This window comes from Tenrec ecaudatus, chromosome 4, assembly GCF_050624435.1.
Source record: "Tenrec ecaudatus isolate mTenEca1 chromosome 4, mTenEca1.hap1, whole genome shotgun sequence".
NCBI classification, from domain to species: Eukaryota; Metazoa; Chordata; class Mammalia; order Afrosoricida; family Tenrecidae; genus Tenrec; species Tenrec ecaudatus.
The window spans coordinates 137972392-137993831 of record NC_134533.1 but is presented as its reverse complement, the minus strand read 5'-3'; the positions used below and the strand labels follow the sequence as shown (position 1 = coordinate 137993831).

Sequence of the window (21440 nt, the reverse complement as noted above, 5' to 3'; positions counted from 1 at the left end):
TTCGGGAGGGAGGAGAGGAGGGGAAAAATGAGGAGCTGATACCAAGGGCTCAAGTAGAAAGAAAATGTTTTGAGAATGATGATGGCAACAAATGTACAAATATGCTTGACACAATGGATGGATGGATGGATTGTGATAAGAGTTGCATGAGCTCCAAATAAAATTATTTAAAAAAACAAACCTGGTAATTTAAACCCACGCTCCTGCTCCACTTATTCCCATTCTAACAGATATGAGCTGAAATAAAGAAAATAAAGGTTAAAAAGAATAGAGAGAATAAAAAAATCCTATAAGTTGGTTTTTGGGACAGACCGATAAAATTGACAAACCTTTATCTATAATGGCAGACAAAAGAAAGGATGCAAATAATTAAAATGGAAATGAAACTGGAGACATTGGGAGGAAGGGGAAAATAAAAAAGAGGACCTGATGCAAAGGGCTTAAGTGGAGAGCAAATGCCTTGAGAATGATTGGGGCGGGGAATGTATGGATGTGCTTTACACAATTGATGTATGTATATGTATGGATTGTGATAAGAGTTGTATGAGTCCCTAATAAAATGTAAAAAAAGAAAAGAGGAGAAAAAAAAGAAAATGATTAGAGCAAAGAATGTACAGAGGTGCTTTATACAATTGATGTATGTATATGTATGGACTGTGATAAGAGTTGTATGAGCCCCTAATAAATTGTTTAAAATAAATAAATAAAATAAAATAAATCAATCCTTAAAAAAAAAAGAAATTGGAGACATTACTTCCAATTCTTCAGAAATAAAAAGGATTATAGGAAAATATCATGAACAATTATATATCAAGAAATTAAAGCACTCCTGAAAGGGACAGATTTTTAGAAACAAATCAAATTGTTTCAAGAAGAAATAGAAAATCTCAGCAGCTCCATAACACACCATAAACCTTCCAACAACAATAAGGTCCTGGACTAGTTAACTTTACAAGAATTCTACCAAACATTTAAAAAGAACTGATACGAATCTTTTCTTTTCTTTTTTCTTACGAATCTTTTCTTAAACTCTCCAAAAGGTATAAGAATTGGGAACAATTCCTAACCCATGTTATGAGATCAGCACCACCCCATTACTAAAACATTACGAGATGGTCCAAGAAAATAAAATTACAGATCACTATCCCATATAACATAGATGGAAAAATCCTCATTCTCAACAAGATGCTAACAAACCGAATCCAACACCACATTAAAAAGATTCTTTACAATGGTCTAGTGTGATTTATTCCAGGCATGTTAATGTGATTTATATACCACCTTAATAGAATAAAGGAGGGAAAAACACATGATCATCTAATTTGATGCAAAAAAGCATTTGTTAGACAAAATTCAAATTTTCTCATAAAACACTCAACAAACTAGAATAAAAGTTATATTCCTCAGTATGATAGAAGACATTTATGAAAAATCCAAAGTGGACATTATACTCAATAGAGGAAGACTAAGAGATTTCTTCTCAAGGTCTTAAGACAAGGCAGCCTTCTCCCATCACTGCTGCCCAATCCTGTACTGGAAGTGCTGTTGTTGGCAGGTGCTGTGGAGGTGATTTCCACTAAACAGCGATCTATAGCTTGCCTTGACTGTAATCATTATGGGAGTACATAATTGATCTTTCCCCCGTGGAGTCGCTGGGTGGATCTGAACTAGCAAGGCTCTGGCTAGCAGAAAGCACTTACAACTGTGGTGCCACCAGGGCTCCCTCTGGAAATCCCAGACAAGGCAATTAAACAAGAAAAAGAAACGAAACATTTCTAAGTTAACAAAAGGATGTGTGTGTGTGTATATGTATATATATGTATATATATATACCACATTGAATGAAGGGGGAAGTGCAGAGTGGAGACCCAAGGCCCAAGTGTCGGCCACTGGAGATCCCCTCATAGAAGGGTTTAGGAGAGGAGATGGGTCAGTCAGGGTGCAAGGTAGTACCGACGAAGAGCACAGCTTTCCCCCAGATCCTGGATGCTTCCTCCCCCCAACTACCATGATCCGAATTCTACCTTGCAGGGCTGGATAGGGCAGAGGTTGTACATATGAGGGCTGGAGGCACAGGGAATCCAGGGTGGATGATACCTTCAGGACCAAGGGTGTGAGGGACGATGCTGGGAGAGTGGAGGGTGACTGGGTTGGAAAGGGGGAACTGATTACAGGGATCCACATGTGACCTCCTCCCTGGGAGAGGGACGGCAGAGAAGGGGGGGAAGGGAGACTCCAGATAGAGCAAGATATGACAAAATAACGATGTATAAATTACCAAGGGCACATGAGGGAGGGGGGAGCGGGGAGGGAGGGAAAAAAAAAAGAGAACCTGATGCAAAGGGCTTAAGTGGAGAGCAAATGCTTTGAGAATGATTGGGGCGGGGAATGTATGGATGTGCTTTATACAATTGATGTATGTATATGTATGGATTGTGATAAGAGTTGTATAAGTCCCTAATAAAATGTAAAAAAAAGAAAAGGGAAAAAAAAGAAAGAAAAGAAAATGATTAGGGCAAAGAATGTACAGAGGTGCTTTATACAATTGATGTATGTATATGTATGGACTGTGATAAGAGTTGTATGAGCCCCTAATAAAACGTTTAAAAAAAAAAGGAAGTAATAGTATTCCTATTTGTACATATTATTTTGTATACAGAAAACTCCAAGAATCTACAAGAAAGTTACTAATGATTTTAAATAAATTCAGGGAGGTGGCAGAGTACACAGTAAAAATATAAAAGTCAACTACGTATGTTTCTATACATCAACAATGCACAAATAGGGAAATTAAGAAAGTAAGATAATTGATAATAGCATCTAGAATAATAAATTACCTAGGAATACACTTAGCCAGGGAGGCAAGACTTGTGTAGATCAAATTTACAATGGGAGACCACTTCACACACACTAGAATGCTGTTTTCAGACAAATGGAAATTATAAATGTTAGAAAAAATGTGGAGAAATTGGAACTCTCATACATTGCTGATGGTAATGTAAAGTGGTATAGTTCCTATGGAAAACAGTATGGAAGCTACTAAAAAATTCAAACTAGAAGTACTATAGAGTCCAACAATTGAAATATATTTCTAGACACATATATCAAAGAATAGAAAGCAGAGACTCAAACAGATGCATGTACACTGTAAACATTACTCATTGATCAATGTTAACTGCAGCATTATTCAAAACAGCCAAAAGAGGGAAACAACCTAAGTATCCATCAACATCACATCACAATATGTGATTCATACATACAATTAAATATTATTCAGTCATAAAGAGAAATAAACTTTGGATGCATGCTATATTATGGGTGAATCTTGAAAATCTTATGTTAAGTGAAGTAAGTCAGATATGTATATTGTATAATCTCACTGTATCTAGAAAAGGCAATTACACTGACATCAAAGTGTTTCGGTGATTACCAGGGGTGCGTGGAAGGGAAACATGAAGAATTACCGCTTGAGGGGACCTTAATTTCTGTGAAGGTGCTGGAAGCAATTTGGAAGCGGGAACTAATGACAAATGCACAATATGGTAAATGCAATCAGTGTTACTGAATTATACACATTAAAATGACTAAAATAAAAAATTTTTATATCTACTATAAATGTTTAAAATTAAGTTTCTCAGTCACATGAGACATACTGCAAATAGTCGACAGTCACCTGCTCGTAGAGGTTACTCCACTGGAGAGTGCAGCTCTATTTCCAACACTGCAGAAAGCTCTATCAGACATTTCTGGTCGACACATTAACAGTAAGCTAATGAAGACATTAGTTTAAGTTTTCTTCAATATGGCCCTAGTCTACCACTTTCTGGCCTTACCTTCCATCAAAATCTCCTATATGTCCTTTAGCCACAAATGAGTGGGGCCCAAAGACTCAAGAAACCTTGTACTAGTTAGAAGATCCAAACAGTTCCATTAAAACTCTCACAAGTTAGGTAGGGATGGACCTTTGGACACAAGATTTTAGCCTTAGTGAGGGAATATGATAGTGAAGAAAGAGGAACATTCGAGCCAGAACACACACCCAAATCCAAGTGTTAATTTAGTTGTAAGGGATGGTAACTGAACTCAAACTAGTTTAACTTAAAAAGGGAATTGGTTGGCTCAACTAGCCCACCAAATCCAAGAAACGGTTCGATAAGCAAGAATTAAGAGTGGGATGCCACTGGTCTCAGAAAGAACCAAGAACTGAATACCATCTGTCTCTCTTTTCTGCCTCATGTCAGCATCATTCTCACTATAGATCAGCAATGCCCACGTGGTGGGGAACATGGTCATCGAAGGGCTACTAATTTGATATCTAACATATTCTAACCTCTTTCACCCTAGGTCTTAAAATATCCAGGCTGTGCTTGGGTCAGGTGCTCATCCTTGACCAATAAAGTACTGTCAAACTGAAGATTGCTGAATCAATCCACTGTGGTCAGATGGGCACAATCATGTATAATGCAGTGGTTAGGCAGATGGGACAGACTATACTATAGATGCTCACTAAAGTCACTTACTGGCTGAATTACTCTGAAGGAGTCATTTAACAGATTAAGTGATCTATCAGTAATCAAGTGGGAGGTAAACTTGAGATTAACTCTTAAATTCTGACTTTCACCATGTTCTTTCATTAGCATATTCCTTAACGGTCAGGAGCAGAGTTTAGCTCCTCAGCGCTTTAAGGCCACCCTGTCCTTTTGCACTGGACTCTTTCTTAAGCTTTCAGAGTTACTTCCCTCTTTGGAAACGTTAATTTCTCCCTCTCTACTGAATCTTTCTGAACACTTCAACACATAGCACACTTTCCTTTTCTAACGACTGCTAGACCCAAAACACACGTTTTTCCATCTTTCTTTAACTGGTAATTTTTTTTTAAGTGTGCTGATGTATATCCACTAGTTCAACCTTCTTGACAACTATTAATTATATTTTAATTCCTCAAAAATGTAGCAAGTACCCCATCCATAATAACCACAGTGCTAGGCATTGGGGTTACAAAAATTAACAAGACATAGTCCTTAACTCCAAAGAAACCACCTAAACTGGCTGCTAGGCAACGCTCACAGGAAATTGTCCCCCCCCTCCCCCCCACTACTTTAGACAAGGAGCTCTGCCTCAGCATCCCAACGGCATGAGCACTCATGCTCTGACCATCTCAAAACCCTATCTTCTTAGCTGTGGTTTTTATCAAGATGGCTTCATCTCTATTTCCATCATCGCCCTTCCAGACTGGTTCCTGTGCTTGTTTGCTTTTTCATTTGCATTCCAAATGTTCCCCCATAGCCCTCTGTTCTTGCTATACTCTTGTTTTGGAAGGTGGCCCTGGTACTTTATTATCTTCACTGAGTCATCGCTGAATGTGAACGGGGCGCGCTATGAATGATTATACGGGGAGCAGGGCATTGGGTTTTACATAAAGGAGGTTTCAAATGGTTCATGGAAAAATGGAAGGAAAAGATGACGAGGATTTTGAAGCCCTCTTATCTTGGTAACTGACCACTGGGCTGAGACCCACAGTCCAGCAATTTGAAACCACCAGAAAGAAGAGACTTTCTACTCTGTAAAAATGTTACAATCTGGGAAACCCATCGAGGCAATTCTACCTTGTCCTATAGGGTCCCCATGAATCAGAATCAACTTCATGGCAATGAGTTTGATTTTTCTGTTTGCTTTTTCTTGTATATAGTCTTTCTGGCCTTGGGTTTAAAGTTTTGCGACCAATAACTGGCTATCGGGCCATAGCCTGCCCTGTAATTGGTCTATTTTAAGTATCTTGCAGGAACTGGACTGTTTACTATGCAAATAAAGTACACAAAACTTGATAGGGATTAGTTAGTTACTATGCAAATTAAATGCCTGGTCTCTGAGGTGCAACTTTCGTATTTTCAAGGCACATTCTGGGTGGACTTGAACTGCCAACCTTTCAGTCAGTAGTCGAGCATATTAACAATTGTATCATCCAGGTACAAGTAGCTCATAGAGGGCCTCTAGTGATCTGACCGCAACCTACTTTTCTCGGCATATGAATTACTCACCGTTCCCTGAACAAACTGTGCCTTTTAAGGTCCTGATTTTCTTCACCTAGTAAGTAATGTACTACTCATCCTCCAAATACATATAAATGTCACTCTCTCAGTTAAAACATTTCCACTATCCACACGCGCATCTGGTTCTAGATGGAGGTCCAACAGCACTCAACATTTATGACACTCCTTTGTACTGCCCGATCTGACCCTTCCTGTAGTCTGTTCAATCCTCACAGGAAGTTGTTAGCACTCTCCAATCCTATTCCTTCCATGCACCATTCCGAAAACAAACAGATACAGCTCTAGCCTCAGGAAGGAATATTCTTTTTTTGGTTTGGTGTTTTGAACAATATTTTTGACAAAACAAACAGATACAGCTCTAGCCTCAGGAAGGAATATTCTTTTTCTTTGGTTTCGTGTTTTGAACAATATTTTTGACGCATCTTCTTCATTCCAATATGTCCCTTTCCTTCCCGTACAGTTCTTTTGTTGAGTCCCATCGGGTGGGGCTATCCAATCATTAATGCTATCAACTCCCCTCGCTCACCCTTCCTCTCCCAACCTCCTCTCACTTCCCATGCCTTCAGGAAACCCTTACTGTCAGTGTCTCTGAGTGGTCACCTATCTTGAATACCATGCACTGAGCGATCTTAAATGTACAAACAAACATACACAAGTCCAAAGTGACCAATGAGGTACATCACTTATGAACCAAAATAGTATGGGGAGGAACTCTTGAACTAGAGGATAGTTATACGGTTCATCAGTGCCATACTGCACTCAGGAAATTATATTCTAGTGGAGATTTTAGAGCAAAATGTCTATACCTACACAAGTAAGTAATAAGTATTAGAATTGGGAAGGAATATGAGATGTTCTATTTTTAAAGGTTTTTATTATGTTTTGCTGCTTTGAGTGAGCAAAATGGTATTTAATAGGTAATGTGTTGATGAGGTTCACTATTCAAAAGATACCAAAGGGATACAATGAAACAACTCCTGCCTGGGCCCCGCTCCCTCTCCAGGTTGCCCTCTCCCAGGTCCTACCTGCCCAGAAGGCCAGGAGTGCCCAGGGGCCGGTGCTCACCCTGCCCAGTTCTCCCTCACTCCCACCCAAACTGGAGAAGGAGATCATTCGGTGTGCGAACCTGTGGTCAGCGAGTTCCGTAGGGTGGCCAGTAACCAGGTATGGGACACCACAAAGCGGGCCATCCAGGAGAACCGCACGATGACCCAAGCTGTTTCATCAAGGCCTGCAGCTGCTGCAGGAGGACACACAGCTCCACAGCACCCACGGCAAGCTGCAACAATGGCTAGCGCTGCTGGAGAACCCTCGGAAGTACATGACCAAGTACAGCAGTAGTCACCATATGGTACACCTGCCTGGCACATAAAACCCATTTGGCACATGAAGCAGGACAGAGTCCAAGAGGCCCTGACCTAGCAGGAGGGTGGACCCTGGGTTGGAAAAGTAATAGTGGGAAGGCAGCAGGGGGAGGAACGATCTTCCCTGGGGTGGAAGGCTGTAGGATGCTGGGCCCAGCTCTGCCCTTTCATTTGCTTTAGAGACCCCTAGCTTCCTGGAATGGAGCTCACCCCTGGGAACTTTGGGGCTCTCCCTAGCTCTGGTTCATTCCCCTTCCGGGGTCTTGGCTGGCTTCTGTGCATTTGGGCAAGGAGTTCTGCCCAGGGCTAGGGAAGAAGGGCTGGCTGAAGTCCCTGCTGTTCCCACAGCTCAGCCTCATGCTGACTGAGAAGTGCCACCAGCAGCAGTGGGGCAGAGTGGAGGCGGAGCAACTGCGCCAGCTACAGGGCCACCTGGAGCAGAATTCCAGCAACTTCAGAAAGAACCAGTCATTGAAGTGGGACCTGTGGGGCTACGGGGTGCACGTGGGGTAGGTGGCACAATTGATTCCAGTCCCTTGTTTGCCATATGACAAGGGTCAGTGGCTTTCCTGGTCAGACAGTCTGAGGGCCGGAGCTGGGTGGCAGCCCCTATGGACTGCAGAGAAGTGGCAGGGCCCAAAGGAAGCTGGAAGAGCTGCTGCCTGTCTGTCCTGACGACTCCAGGAGCCAGAACCAACAGCTGCACCTGCAGCTAGAGCAGGAGCAGACCTAGGCATAGTCCCTGTAGGAGAAGCTGACCCAAGAGGAGGTTAGGGCTAGGCCACCTCCTTCCTACAGGCCATTCAGAGCAGCAAGTGGTGAAAGCGGGAAGCTGGCCAGGCAGCCAGGATCAGAAGTTGCTGAGAGATTAGCTTGGGAGTTCGTGGATGAGGTGGGATGAGGGACTGAGGCTCCCTCCTCTGCTGAGGCCTTCTGGCAAACCCTTCAAAGTCTGAAAATAGCTGGACTCTTTCTCTGACAAACGTGAGGCCTCAGGCCTCCCATTTAAAGGCCACATATTGCACCAGAGCTCTGGAGCACTGCGACTGGGGCTCCTGACATGGGTGTTGGGGTCACTGTAACCTGATCCCACAGCACACCCTGTCCCTTCCGACAGATGCACTCCAAAGAGCAGGATGTGGACTTCAATGCGGTCTTCCAGCTTCAACATAGGCAGATGCTGCAGCAGCTACTGGCCATGCTCAGTTCAACCCTATCCCTGATCCCCCAAGAGGCTGCAGGTCCCCAACATAAGTCCCATCCCAAAGATCCACCTAAGATGGGGTGAGCCGGTGGCCTTGTGTAGCCTTGGAAAAGGCAGTCATGGGGAGTAGGGCCAAGGTGCAGGGGTGGTCCACAGCCAACCATGGGCCAGAAGACTGGTTACCCAAAGCCTCCATGAGCCTCAGCCTCCTCATCTGTGAAATGGGAAGTGATGGCGACAGCTCCCTCACAGTGTGCCCAGCACCCAGCTGTTCATGGTAAGACCTCTACTACAACAGCTGCCTGGCATCACACGCTATCAACTGGGTACCCTGGGCTTGGTGCCATGCCACACTCATGACTCACTCAACTCACAGAAGCCGCCGGCCAACAGCAGTCCTGCGGTGAGGGTGCCAGGGAACAAGAGGCGGTCAGCCCTTGGTGTGCATCAGGGCTCTGCCACACCGCAGTCTGTGACCTTGGGTATAGGACAATACTGCTCTGCCTCCTCCCTCCCCCACCCCCACCCCCTCAATTGTTCAATGGGCTGAAGAAGGGTGTGGCAAGGTCTCAGTCAACTAAGGCAAACTCGGGCATCACCTGCCAGGCCGGGAAGGGTGAATGAGAGTCCCCAGGGGCCTCAGGTTCAAGCCCACGTCTTTCCTCTTACAGATTTACAGCTTTGGTGCTCCGAAAAGGCTCCAAAAGCTCAATCTTCCTGAAATGTCCCTGCGTCCCAAGTAGGAGAAGTCTAAGCCCTTGCCTGGAAATGGACCGTTCTGGCCACTTTATTCCATAGGCTTCCTGCAGCAGCTCAGAGGACAGGAGTTCTATAACCAGAGTACACCGCAAGCTGGCGTGGCGGCTGTGGGGTGGCTCAGCACACGGGCCCTGTGACTGGGCGAGCAGCCACGCCTGCACCGCTGCTCCATGTGCGGACAGCCCATGTGCGGACAGCTCAGGCACAACTGTGGCCCCTGGCGCTGCCCCCAGCTCCAGGGCGAGTTTCCCCACCAGAAGTCTGTCCAGCCCATCATGCGCCAGACATACCTCCTCAGCAGTTGGCCCCAACAGCTCCACAGCTGGGCCACAGTGGGGGAGGGACCACCCACCTGGGCAGAGCTAGGTTGGCCGCCCAGCAACAGTCGCAGGCCCAGCTCTGTCACACCTAGCCACCACTTACCCAGCAGTCGGGGGTTCCCCAGGTCAGCCACCAATCACCACTTCACCAGGGGTGGGGACCCCCAAACACACGAGTTCACGGTCCTACTCATCCACAGCCCAGCGCCCAAGACTTACCTGTTCTTCCAGCGGAGGCGGTCCAAGAAGACTGAGGAATAGCGCACTCAATCTGACTCAGCCACCTTTAAGGACAGGGTAGAGCTGCCTTTGTGGGTTCCCGGGACTGACATTCTTTAAAGATTAGAGAGCTTCGTCTTTCTCCCCTTTATTCCTTTAGTTTCCCCTACTTATATATCTATTCAATCACTTACTTACATTACCACAAACTCAAAATCCAACATTACAATGTTTTTGTTGTTTCAGCTCAAGCTTTTCCGGCTTTGGCCATTGGGAGTTCTTCAGGTTGGCTCCTGAGTTGTTTGGCATGTCCCCTCCTCTGCTGTTTAACCAGTTCTGTAGTTTCGGGCACTACAAGGTATTCCAAGTTTATCTCGTATCATCTTTGCCCCAGCCCTAGGATGATTTATTTCATCACTGAGGATCCTTCCATAAGAGAAAGCAATATTGATATATTATAACTAAGATCTGGAACTTGGGTAACATCATTTGTTTTCTTAAAACTCCAGTCAGATTTGATGCAGATGGTATCATGTACCTTCTATTTTATTTGGGAAGAATTGTCAACTAATCCTTAAAATATTTCTTTCTCTCGGAAATAACTTTTAAATCTTTTTTTTTAGTATATGATAAAATGTGAGGGTTTTCCCCACCTGTATATCCCAATAGTCATTTAAATGCCAGTTAGTATTTCCACCATCTGCTCTGTCCATCTTCTAGACCTTCGGACATCGCTTCCAGTCAATGGGGTTTTCTGTCATCCTCAGCAGGGCTGCACATTAGAATCAACTGGGAAACTTCAAAATCCCATTGCTAAGCTATGCCTCAAATCAACTGCAGCAGATTCTTTAAGGGCAGGTCCCAGGCATAAGTAGTGTCTGAGAGCTCTCAGATGATTGCAGTATGTATCTAAGAAAGCAAAGCAGTGTCTCCCTCTTTTACATGCCCTCATCAAAGACCATTCCCACTAAGCTTTGTTGCGCAAAGGATGCATCCAGTAGGCATCACTGCAACACTGGGTGTCCGTGAAGCGTCAAAGCTTCACGCTACGCTGTTTAGAAATAAGGAAGTTTTGTGCCCATATTACCGGTAAGAGACATAGGAACTTGGTAGGTGCAGTAGTTAAAGTGCTTAGTGCTAAATGGAAGATTTGTGGGACCCATACATGACTTCAGATAAGTCTGGTCATAACAGAAATCTGAGTAAAACCATCAGATGGTATTCAGTATTTCTGCACTCCACAGATTTCCTTAAAAGGTTATCCTTCTTTCTCCCACAAAATAGATTCTCAATCCCTCAAGCAAGTAGGATTTTATTGGACTGCTCTACTAGTTTACCAAGACAAGACTTGATAAAAAGTCAGATAATCTTCATAATGATAACCTTCCTCCAGGCCTCTGTAGAGATGAAGTTGCAAGATTTTAACCTAATAAACTGAATTCCAAAGAGAAGTCCCTGGAAGGAGCCACAGGGCCCACAATTGGTTTTTCTTGGGTGGGGCCTGGGGGAAAGAAGTAGCCAATATACAAATAGTTAGGAAACATAGGCTAAATTAAAAAGATTCTTGTAGGTCCGGTATGGTCTGACAATGTGGAGACTCCAGAAGCAAAGAAGGTTTGCTCTATGTCTGTCAGGGGCTCAGCGATGAGAAAGATGACGGTACAGCAGGAAACTGAGGACAGGCCCCAGGGGAGCGCACGGGTGGGAGGGGCAGTATGCTGCGGTGGTAGTAAGATCCAAACGCCCAGACACATTTCTGAACCATTCTGCTCTTCCCAAATGAAAACGATAAACTAATGGAGGGACAGCCTCACTTCTGGGCTTAGCCACAACTCAAGTCTTCTGGGGAAAAGGCTAGAGAGGAATTTTTTGTTTCTGGTGAAAGGTCCAGAAACCCTCCTATACCAAGGGCCCCAGCCAAGATTCATTGCTGCTGAGGGAGAGGAACAGGAAAGTTGTAGGCCCAGAGTCCTTCACTGCTACCAAGCACAGATCTGCTCCTGTTCAGGTAGAAGCAGGAGCTCATTTCCCGGACTTGACTTGGACAGCAGAACCATCTGACACCATGAGCAACTTAGCACCAAGTAATAAGTAACAAAAGTCAATCCCTGGTGGAGGAGCAAGAGCACAGAGAGAGAACAAAAGCCACAGAAGAAGAAACACCAAGAAAAACTCATCTGAAACACCAGGTCCTGGTCGACATACAAGATACTTGGAAAGACCCAAACATATCCTCTTGAAATGTAAGGTGTTGGCAAATAAAAATAACAAGATGAATACGAGGGGTATCCTCCCTCAAATGGAACCCAACCCCACAAAGCTGCGTATTCATATTTCTTAGGAAAAAACCCTAACACCTTCAAAGTACTTTCCATAACAATACATTTGTCAAATCTGCAATTCCATTCTTGGAAACATTTTTCAAACTCATCTGTTTGGATGGCTGACAGCACCTCCCCTGTTTTTCTTCGTCTCTTCTGTGTAGTCAAATTGCTGTCCTTTCACGTCCCTCTGCATTTGCAGAAACAAAAAGAAGTCCTATGGAGTGAGATCAGGTGTGTGAGGCAAGAGCATGCTATTTTTTTGCCAAAAACTGGGGCACTGGGATGGTTGTGTGAGCAGGTGCATTGTTGTGGTGGCAAAAACAGTCCCTAGTCTGCCACATATCAGGCCTTTTTTTTTGTCGCACACTGTAACACAATCTTTTCAGAACCTCTAAATAGAAAGCTTGATTAACAGTCTGACCTGGTGGAATGAACTCCAAATGCAATGCAAGGGGCACTTTTGTCCATTTGGGAAGTTGATGGACGTCCAGAATAAAGTTTGTCATCAATCAACATTTCACCTTTTTTGAAATGAAAAAAACAAGAACACTCATACACTTGAGTTACCATAGCACTGTCCTTGTAGGCTGTGTTCAACGTCACAACAGTTTCTGTGGCGTTTTTCCTGAGCAGGAAACAAAATTTCACATCTGCATGCTGTTCTCTTAAATCGGCCATCACCTGTCTAACACACACACACACACACACACACACCCCTCCAAAACCAGGGTGTTACTAAGGGAGCGCAACAGAGCAGCAAGGGGAGCAAAGCAGCAAAGTCTCTGAGGAATTCTGAAAACAGACTTTGGACTCGGAGGGCAGAGCTTGGCACTGTAACACACCGGATTGGAAAACATTCTTAGGAGTTAGCAGACAGACCCGGAACTATTCATAGGTTTTTTAGAAACCCCCCCCCCAAATCTATCTATATAAGATAGGCAAGGTAAGTAAACAATCCTGTGGAGAAAATAATGGGACTGATGGTTCTGGGGGGGAAAGGGGAGAGAGGATGGGGAGCCAACAAGAGATCTAAAATTGATGACTAGGAGGGCATAGACTATCTGTTGGGGTTTCATCAAGTGCAATATAGCCAAGTGGAAATCGAGAGAGCCAAATGAAAGTTGAACATGATAATAGGGCAGGAGGAAAGTAAAAGGAAGTAGAGAAAAGAACTGTGATGCAAAGGGCATTTATAGCTGTCTAAATATAGGCACATGTATATGTATATATATTTATATATGAACAGGGAAATAGATCTATGTACATATGTTAAGTATCAAGGTAGCAGACGGTACTCCCTCAATGCAAGGCCACCTGGTTCTAATAACCTGGAATTCTGTGAGGCTCACCTTTCTGACAGGATCGATGAAGACAAAATGGGTGCATAACCAAACATGGTGAAGAAAGCTGATTGTGCCCGGCTATCAAAAGAGAGAGTGTCTGGGGTCTTAAAGGATTGAAGATAAACATCTAGCTGAGAAAGAACAAAATCCACATGGAAGAAGCACACCAACCTGTGTGATCATGAGGTTTCAATGGGATCAGGTATCAGGCATCAAAGACCCAGAACAAAAAATTCTATCAATGTGAATGTGTGGAGACCCAAAGTCTATCTGTAGACAATTGGACATCCCCTTACAGAAGGGTCACGGGGAAGAGGTGGTGAGCCAGTCAGGGTGCAGTATAGCACTGATGAAACATGCAACTTTCCTCTAGTTCTTTAATACTTCCCCCACCCCCCTTATCATGACCCCAATTCTACCTTACAAATCTGGCTAGACCAGAGTATGTACACTGGGACAGATAAGAGCTGGAAACAGGGAACCCAGGATAGATAAACCCCTCATGACCAATAAAGAGAGTAGCAATACCAAGAGAAGAGGAAGGTGGGGGAGAAAGGGTGAACCAATCACAATGATCTACATATAACCCCCTCCCAGGGGGGTTGGACGGGCAACAGAATGTGGGTGAAAGGAGACAGCAGTCAGTGTAAGTCATGAAAAAAAAATTATCAAGGGTTCATGAGGAAGGGAGGGAAGGAGGGGGGAATGAGCTGATACCAAGGGTTAAAGTAAAAAGAAAATGTTTTGAAAATGATGATGGCAACATATGTACAAATGTGCTTGACACAATATTTGTAAGGATGGATTGTGATAAGAGCTGGAAGAGCCCCCAGTAAAATGAGTTAAAAAAAAGATTACAAACAAACTTCAAATGCCTAAAAATGACTCGGCTTACTGGCTGGATAGAAACTGGTAGTCCCAAAGACTACCTACCCCTGGTCACCCTTGAGGCCTGGAAATGAACTCATCCCCAGGACTCAATTTCAGCCAAGCAACATTCAGACTTAAAAGGAGACCAGTAGTACCAGGGATGTATGTATGAAGGGGTATCTTCCAAAGAACTAGAATTTTTTTCCAAACGTATTTGAAATGTATTTACATTTTTTTACAAAACAATCTTATCACCTTCAAAGTACTCTCCATTACACACATTTGTCAAATCTGCAATGGGCTAATATCAGACTTATGGACTTTATCTGGACTGGGCTGGGATGTTTTCTTAACATACAATTACTCTTTGATATAAAGCTCTCTCTTACCCACATGAGTGCCCTGGATATGTTTCTCTAGTCAACCCAGACAAACACACTAAGGAAACAGCATCTTCTCTTTGTTTTTTAAATTAGGGGTGGAGTAAAGACAAATTGTTATAAAAACTACTATTCTAATAGCCATTTTCCCCATCTGGATTAAATGAGGAGTTTACTGAAAGAAAGGAGCTTTGGTGTCTAAGTAGGTTATGCACAAGGTCAGCAATTCGAATCCACCAGCTTTTCATTAGGAGAAAAATGAGGCTATCTACTCCTTTAAAAATTTATAGTCTTGGAAACCCACAGGGCAGTTCCACTCTGTCATATAAGGTCTCTGTGGCCGTGAGTTTGGTGTTTTAGCATTTTACTTTTCCACTTCCTTTGGATGTGTGATTTATGTGCTTGCAATACCAGTGTGTTACCCTGAGTACTTTAGAGAAACAAACCCACAGAAACTCGTGTATAAGAGAGAGTTTTATATAAAGGTTAAGTACGCATCAAGAAAACATCCCAACCCAGTGCTGCCCAAGCCCACAAGTCCAACATTAACCCATTAACCCATATGTCCAACACCAAACCACAGAGTCCTCCTCCATCTCACAAAACAGACAATAATGATGCTGACTGAAGGAGGAAAGTCGAGTCAGTGAATGTGTAAGCACCTCAGCGCTGGCAGTGGTCTCCACATGGCTGCTCCAGCACCCAGGGCTGCATCGGGGTAGGTCCATGTGGCTTCTCCTTGGGGATGTCTTGCAAGAAGTGAGCCTTGCCAGCTAAAGCAGGGAACTGGCTAAGGCAGCAGCACTCTGGTCCGACCATCAAAAGCAAGAGACCTGACAACTCGAAAGGCGAGGCTCACTGAGCCATTTATCTCTCCGCCCTTCAATTAACCCCACCTGTGTTTATCGGCCAGGTTGGCACAATAAACTAAATAACTCACCCAGTCATATCTGAATGCATCAATGTGGGCCTCCCTGAGGATATGTAAAAGATACCACTGAAGAATGAAAAAAAGAGTTGTGAAAACTAACCCTGAGGGAAACATGATGAGGACTATATTCCCTAACTTATAACAGAGGGAATCTGGAAAGCTAGTATTCCGTGGTAGGAAAGTCTCCACTTCGATAAGTTAGAGGAAAGTCCATGTACATTTTCCTGCTTTAGATATCATTCCCACAGATTCTCCCCTAACAGCAATGCTGCCTTAAAGTGAGCACACGGTTGATTCTCTCTCCCGATAGAGGCAGGCATCCTTTTGCTCTCTTCCCGCTTTGTCACCCAATCCCTCTCGTACCTTCCCCCAGTGCAGGTATTAGGCTTCCTCACCTGTGAGCTCAGGGACCTTAAAGTAGATACCACCCACCTGTGACACATACAAGTACTGAATATGCGTGTCCTATGGCTACTTATAAATGTCCCAAGAAAGTAAAGGTTCTCCCTCCCCTCTCCCAGTTCCACGTGGTCCATCAAGAGGAACTGAGGTCTGACTCCTTTATTTTTTTCTCTCCGATCTTTCCTATCCTATATGACTTTACTATCATCTTTCTATATTATTACCATACAATTGTGCCTACTGGCCCTTCAATCGTTGGGAGTCTGGTTTCCTCTGACAAAGAGTTCCTAGCTTATTATGATATGCAGGGAATCTTTAATTAGCTTGGTGAACAGAAAATGAAACAAGTAATTTGTGTTACCAGTAAATTCTGGTAGTAATCTTTTACTTCAAAATACAGCTCGTAAATCAGTTATATAAGCTTAATCATTTTTCAGTCCTTTAACCAGCATCTTGCAGATATTTTCTGCATATTTAAAAATAAGTGGTTTCAAAAACTTAGTTTTTAGCATAAGACAATCACTTTTTAATTAGAGTAAATAAAATATTTCTCAAAAAGTATTTTAAAATCTAGCAACTTTAGATAGTTCTCCTATTTAGTGTTTTATTTAAAAAGAAACATAAACCAAATCTATGGCCCTTATGTAGACTCTGACTCACACCAATGCTACAGAGCAGAGGAAAACTGCTGCTTACGACTTATAAAACCATAAAATTTATACAGTGTAAATCCTCAGAGGATCTGACGGCCTCATTTTCCTCCTGCGGTGCAGCTGGTGGGTTTGCACCATTAAACTTGCGGTGAGCAGCACAAAGTTTAATCCACTACACTATCAGGGCTCCTTCAAAACAAACCTGCCTCTTTAAAAAAAGAGTATTTTAAGCTACGCTTATGAGCCCATGTTATTTATAAAGTAGATAAATCAGCAACTTAATCTCTCCTGAATGAACACCATTTGTACTGAGCTTTGTGGCATGTGTACAGATATTCAGGTTTTTGCTTTTAGATTTGGCAACATATGCAAATTTTATGTTGGGCACTGACAAGAGAAATTTAAGGAAGGAAGTTCAAGGAAACAACAATTAAAGAGGTTGATTTCAGAATCAAATTCCAATCTTCAACTAAAATGATCTTTTCCCCTTGATGCTGTGGAAGATGTACATTCCTCCTTGTTATCAATAGTAAGCAAACACAGGTAGATGTAGCTAAATGAGTTATTCACAGACATGGGAAGATTTTCTTGTGAGAAGACAATGGACTAGCAATATGGAAACAGGAAAAAGCCCAGAAAATTTGAAAAACTCCATTTTAAAATATTAAACAAACAAGACATCATATACATTTTCATTTCTAAAGCACTCTCATCTTCCAATTGGGTTGCACGCTGATTCAATGAAAATAAATTTGAAATGATAAATAAATTAGATTACTGACACCTTTTCCTCCAAAAGTATTAAGACTGCCAACTGCAAGACTGGTGCAAACAGCAGGCACCCCTCTGGAGAAAGCGAGGCTGTCTGCTTCTGCAGAGTTCATCCTGGAAACTCCGACAGCCTCAAGAGCAGTGGGTCTGGGTTTTCCTCCAACAAGAGGATAGTCAGTTTATCACCTTCCATAAGACACAGTAACTGGCTATTACAATAATGAAAAAATTATGATATGCTCTTTATCATACAGCAACTAAGGTATAGTAGGGAATCGAGAATGAAACTTGTGATTGCTTTTTTTTTTTAAAGGAAGCAAATCATTTTACTATGGCTTAAGTATAACATGGGATAGTTTTTTTTGGTGCCAACATGGCACCCATAAGAAGGGTGGGGTTTAGCCTGTCAATCAGGTTGCAGCTTGATGACCTCCTCTGGAGGTGTGGCCAAGATAAATGGTTTGCTGGAAGCTGGCCCCTCTCAGTCTCCCTGGTGGCTGGACCAGCATGCTGCCTGAGCTAGCTACCCTGACTCAACATGTATGCTGTGCTACCAGTGGCCAAGCCAACCGTGGGCCCTGGTGGACCCAGCTATTGTGCCATGCTGCTCTACACCTTGGCAGTACCCCACCTTGCCATGTTTGGTCCCTGCGGGCTGACTCTCCTCGTCTTGCCACCACTCTGGACACTGTACCTCCTACCAGATACTCTGCATCCCTACACTGCGAGGCTCCACCATGACCTGCTTCACTGCACTACAGGCCTCTGTTACACCTCACCCCTTCATTGTCCGACTCTCCGCTTCCTTGGCCTGGGTCTGCTGACAACGTGAGGTGGAAGGGCTTTCAACACATTAAATGTCTCACAAAAGTGAGTTGAACTGAGCTCTCTGCTCTACTGTGTGGACCAATTTATTGTTATATTCTTTTTCGCTATATAAACTTATCCTTTTACATATACATAATCCTAAGTGTCTTAGCCTTGCTTCTCTAGAAAACCCTATTAAACATAACATGTTATCTAAACTATTTTTAAGTCTATAATATATTATTAATAATTGCTTCATGGAAAAAAACCCCTTCAGATTCCTTACCCCTCAGATCTATATATTGGTCTGAGTGGCTAAAAATGGAGGAAAAGTAAAACTGAAGTGGATTTGGAATCTTTAATGACATGCAAGTTCATTTCAAAACGTATATAAAAATTAAAGCAAGTTATATAACTCTCCATAACCACAATATACATTCCAAAGTAGTTAATAAATGATAAAGGACGCAGTAACCACAGGGTATTTCAAAACATTTGTTTTCTTTTAAGTAAAAAACTCCTAACATTTTCCTTTCTAAAAGGCAATGTTTACTTGCAGCTGCATGTCTTCGTTGGGAAGGTTTTTGTTCATATCTTTTACCTTGTATGTAATTGAGTTGCTCGTTTTCTTACTGTTGAGTCATCAGAGTCTCTTTTGCATCCCTTGGATCCAAGTCATCCATCAGACATATGTTTCACAAGATAATTTTGTGAGATATCAAGAAACTAAATAATATTATCTAAACAAAGGTCATATTGAAGAATTGAAGATCAACATAGGAAAACTCAAGCGAGAGTAAGAATCAGATGGCACAGACCCTTCAGGAAAAGCAGCCTCCGAAATGATCAGGTCAATGAATAAAGCTGTAGACAGGAATAGTTTTCTATTTTCAGATCATTAAGATATTTTTAAATATCCTGTAATGAGACACAGAACCAAAAGACAACACTGGGACCATTTACTGTGTTCATTGAAAATAAAATACAAGTTTTTACAAAACTTCACACTGTCTCAAGTCAATGCTGACTCATAGCGACCCTTGTGGGTCTCCGAGACTCAAACTGTTCCAGGGAGTAGAAAACCCAGTCTTTCTCCCTTGGAGCTGCTGGTGGTTTTGAACAGCTGACCATGGATCATAGTCCAACACTTAACCACTACACCACCAGGGCTCCATTTACAAAACTTAGCCTAGCCTTAGTAAAATAGGCTCCATTCACCTTAATATGACCTCATTCGTCTGCCTGCCAAATATAACATTGTTCAAAGAGAGAATGTTCCACATCCAAGGTTGGTGAGTAGCATTTGGAGTCTGAAGAGCTGCAGCTGGGAGACAGCTGCTTGTCTCTTCCTACTCGGGCAAAAATAAAGTAAAGGAAACCAAAAACTCAATGAAGCAGTTAGTCCACAGGACCAACAGCCTACGCCACCCACTGCCTGCTCTGGCTGAGACCAGAAGAAGAATATTTTAAAAATATGTATCATTTTATTATTTTAAATATATAAATATTAAAATATTTTAAATTGGTGTTTGTTCTTTATCTAGAGAGCAATAAGGAACGATTAAAAATGTTTTTAACTTGGGAAGACTTGTCTAGATTTATGTGTGAGGAAAATCACAGCTATCATGACTAAGCTAGAAAGGAAGCTGAGGCAAGGGTAAGAGCTGGGAGACTGCTGCGGTAACCTAGGAAGTGGTCCATGGCAGTCTGAACCAGGAGAGCTGCTGTGAGATGGAGAGTCTGCAAGCAGATTTATAAGCAACTATTACAGGGTGGATGATACCTTCAGGACCAAGGGTGTGAGGGGCGATGCTGGGAGAGTGGAGGGTGAGTGGGTTGGAAAGGGGGAACTGATAAGGATTCACATGTGACCTCTTCCCTGGGAGAGGGACAGCAGAGAAGAGGACCTGATGCAAAGGGCTTAAGTGGAGAGCAAATGCTCTGAGAAGGAGCCCCTAATAAATGGTTAAAAAATAAATAAATAAATAGATCTGATCTCTTACTCCTACCTCTTAAGTGATCTCTTAAATGTCTCCAACTCTTCCATTTGTTCTACATAGTTGAACTGAGAAGGTGTTACTGAATAACTGAACTGTCGAGTTATTAATGTACATTGTCTTCACGCCTGTCTTGCTCTCCAGATCCCTATCCCCCTTCTCTCTGTGGCTGCATGTTGATGAGGTTTTTTCATGTGACCGTGTCATTCTCTTGTTCAGTATTTTAAGAAACCTCTCCTTTCTCTCAATCCCATGCCTCAGTGATACAGTCCATACATATACATATTGGCCTTCCTTGTAGTTCCCACTTCCATCACCTGAGTGATCACATTTCATTTTAGCAGAGTCTCAAAGTACGGTGTGAAGAGGCTATTGCTGCACCATGGTACTGGTAGCCTCAGCCATGGAGTTTTCAGGAGTGGCCTGGACCACCTGGAGCTTCTGGGTGGCTTACCGCTGGCCTTAAGCAGTTGCTTTTTGCTAGCCCTAGTACACCCTGCCAACGCTGCAATTTTCTGCTTATGCCACCATGTGAAAAATATTGGGCAGCACACAAGGCTTAAGATGAGATCTCTTCGTGGCTTCATAGTCACACTCAGAATAATTCTTTTTTTTAAGAATAATCCTTAAACACCATTAAATTTATTACATTAGACATTTAAATATATATATATAGCTTCTCTAACCTCTCTAGAGTAAATCTCCCATCTTAAGACATGAAGCAAAAAAATAAATAAATAAAATTTAAAAACAAACAAAAAAGACATGAAGCATTTAAGGAAGATGATGCTTGTTTCACATTTGCTTTAAGCATAAAGCCACGTTTGGTTACTACAGTTTATAACGGAAATTTTCTAACATATACAAAGGTAAAGAGAAAAGAATCATGAGATGAGCGCCAGCTTCACTGTGCTTAAATTATCAAGTCGTAGCCAATCTTGTTTTATCTGCCATGGCGCCCATGTTCTCCTCTTTCAGCATGGGAATATCGTGAAGCCAAGCCCAGACATCATATTGCATCCCAAACTATTTCAGCACGCATCCTT

General features: G+C 42.8%; 1 protein-coding gene across 4 annotated transcripts in view; it reads right to left on the bottom strand.

Moving 5' to 3' along the window:
• The window catches only part of TFDP2 (transcription factor Dp-2), a 174423-nt gene that overhangs the window by 93294 nt on the left and 59689 nt on the right, over positions 1–21440 (bottom strand). The gene's annotated exons all lie outside the window — the stretch shown is intronic.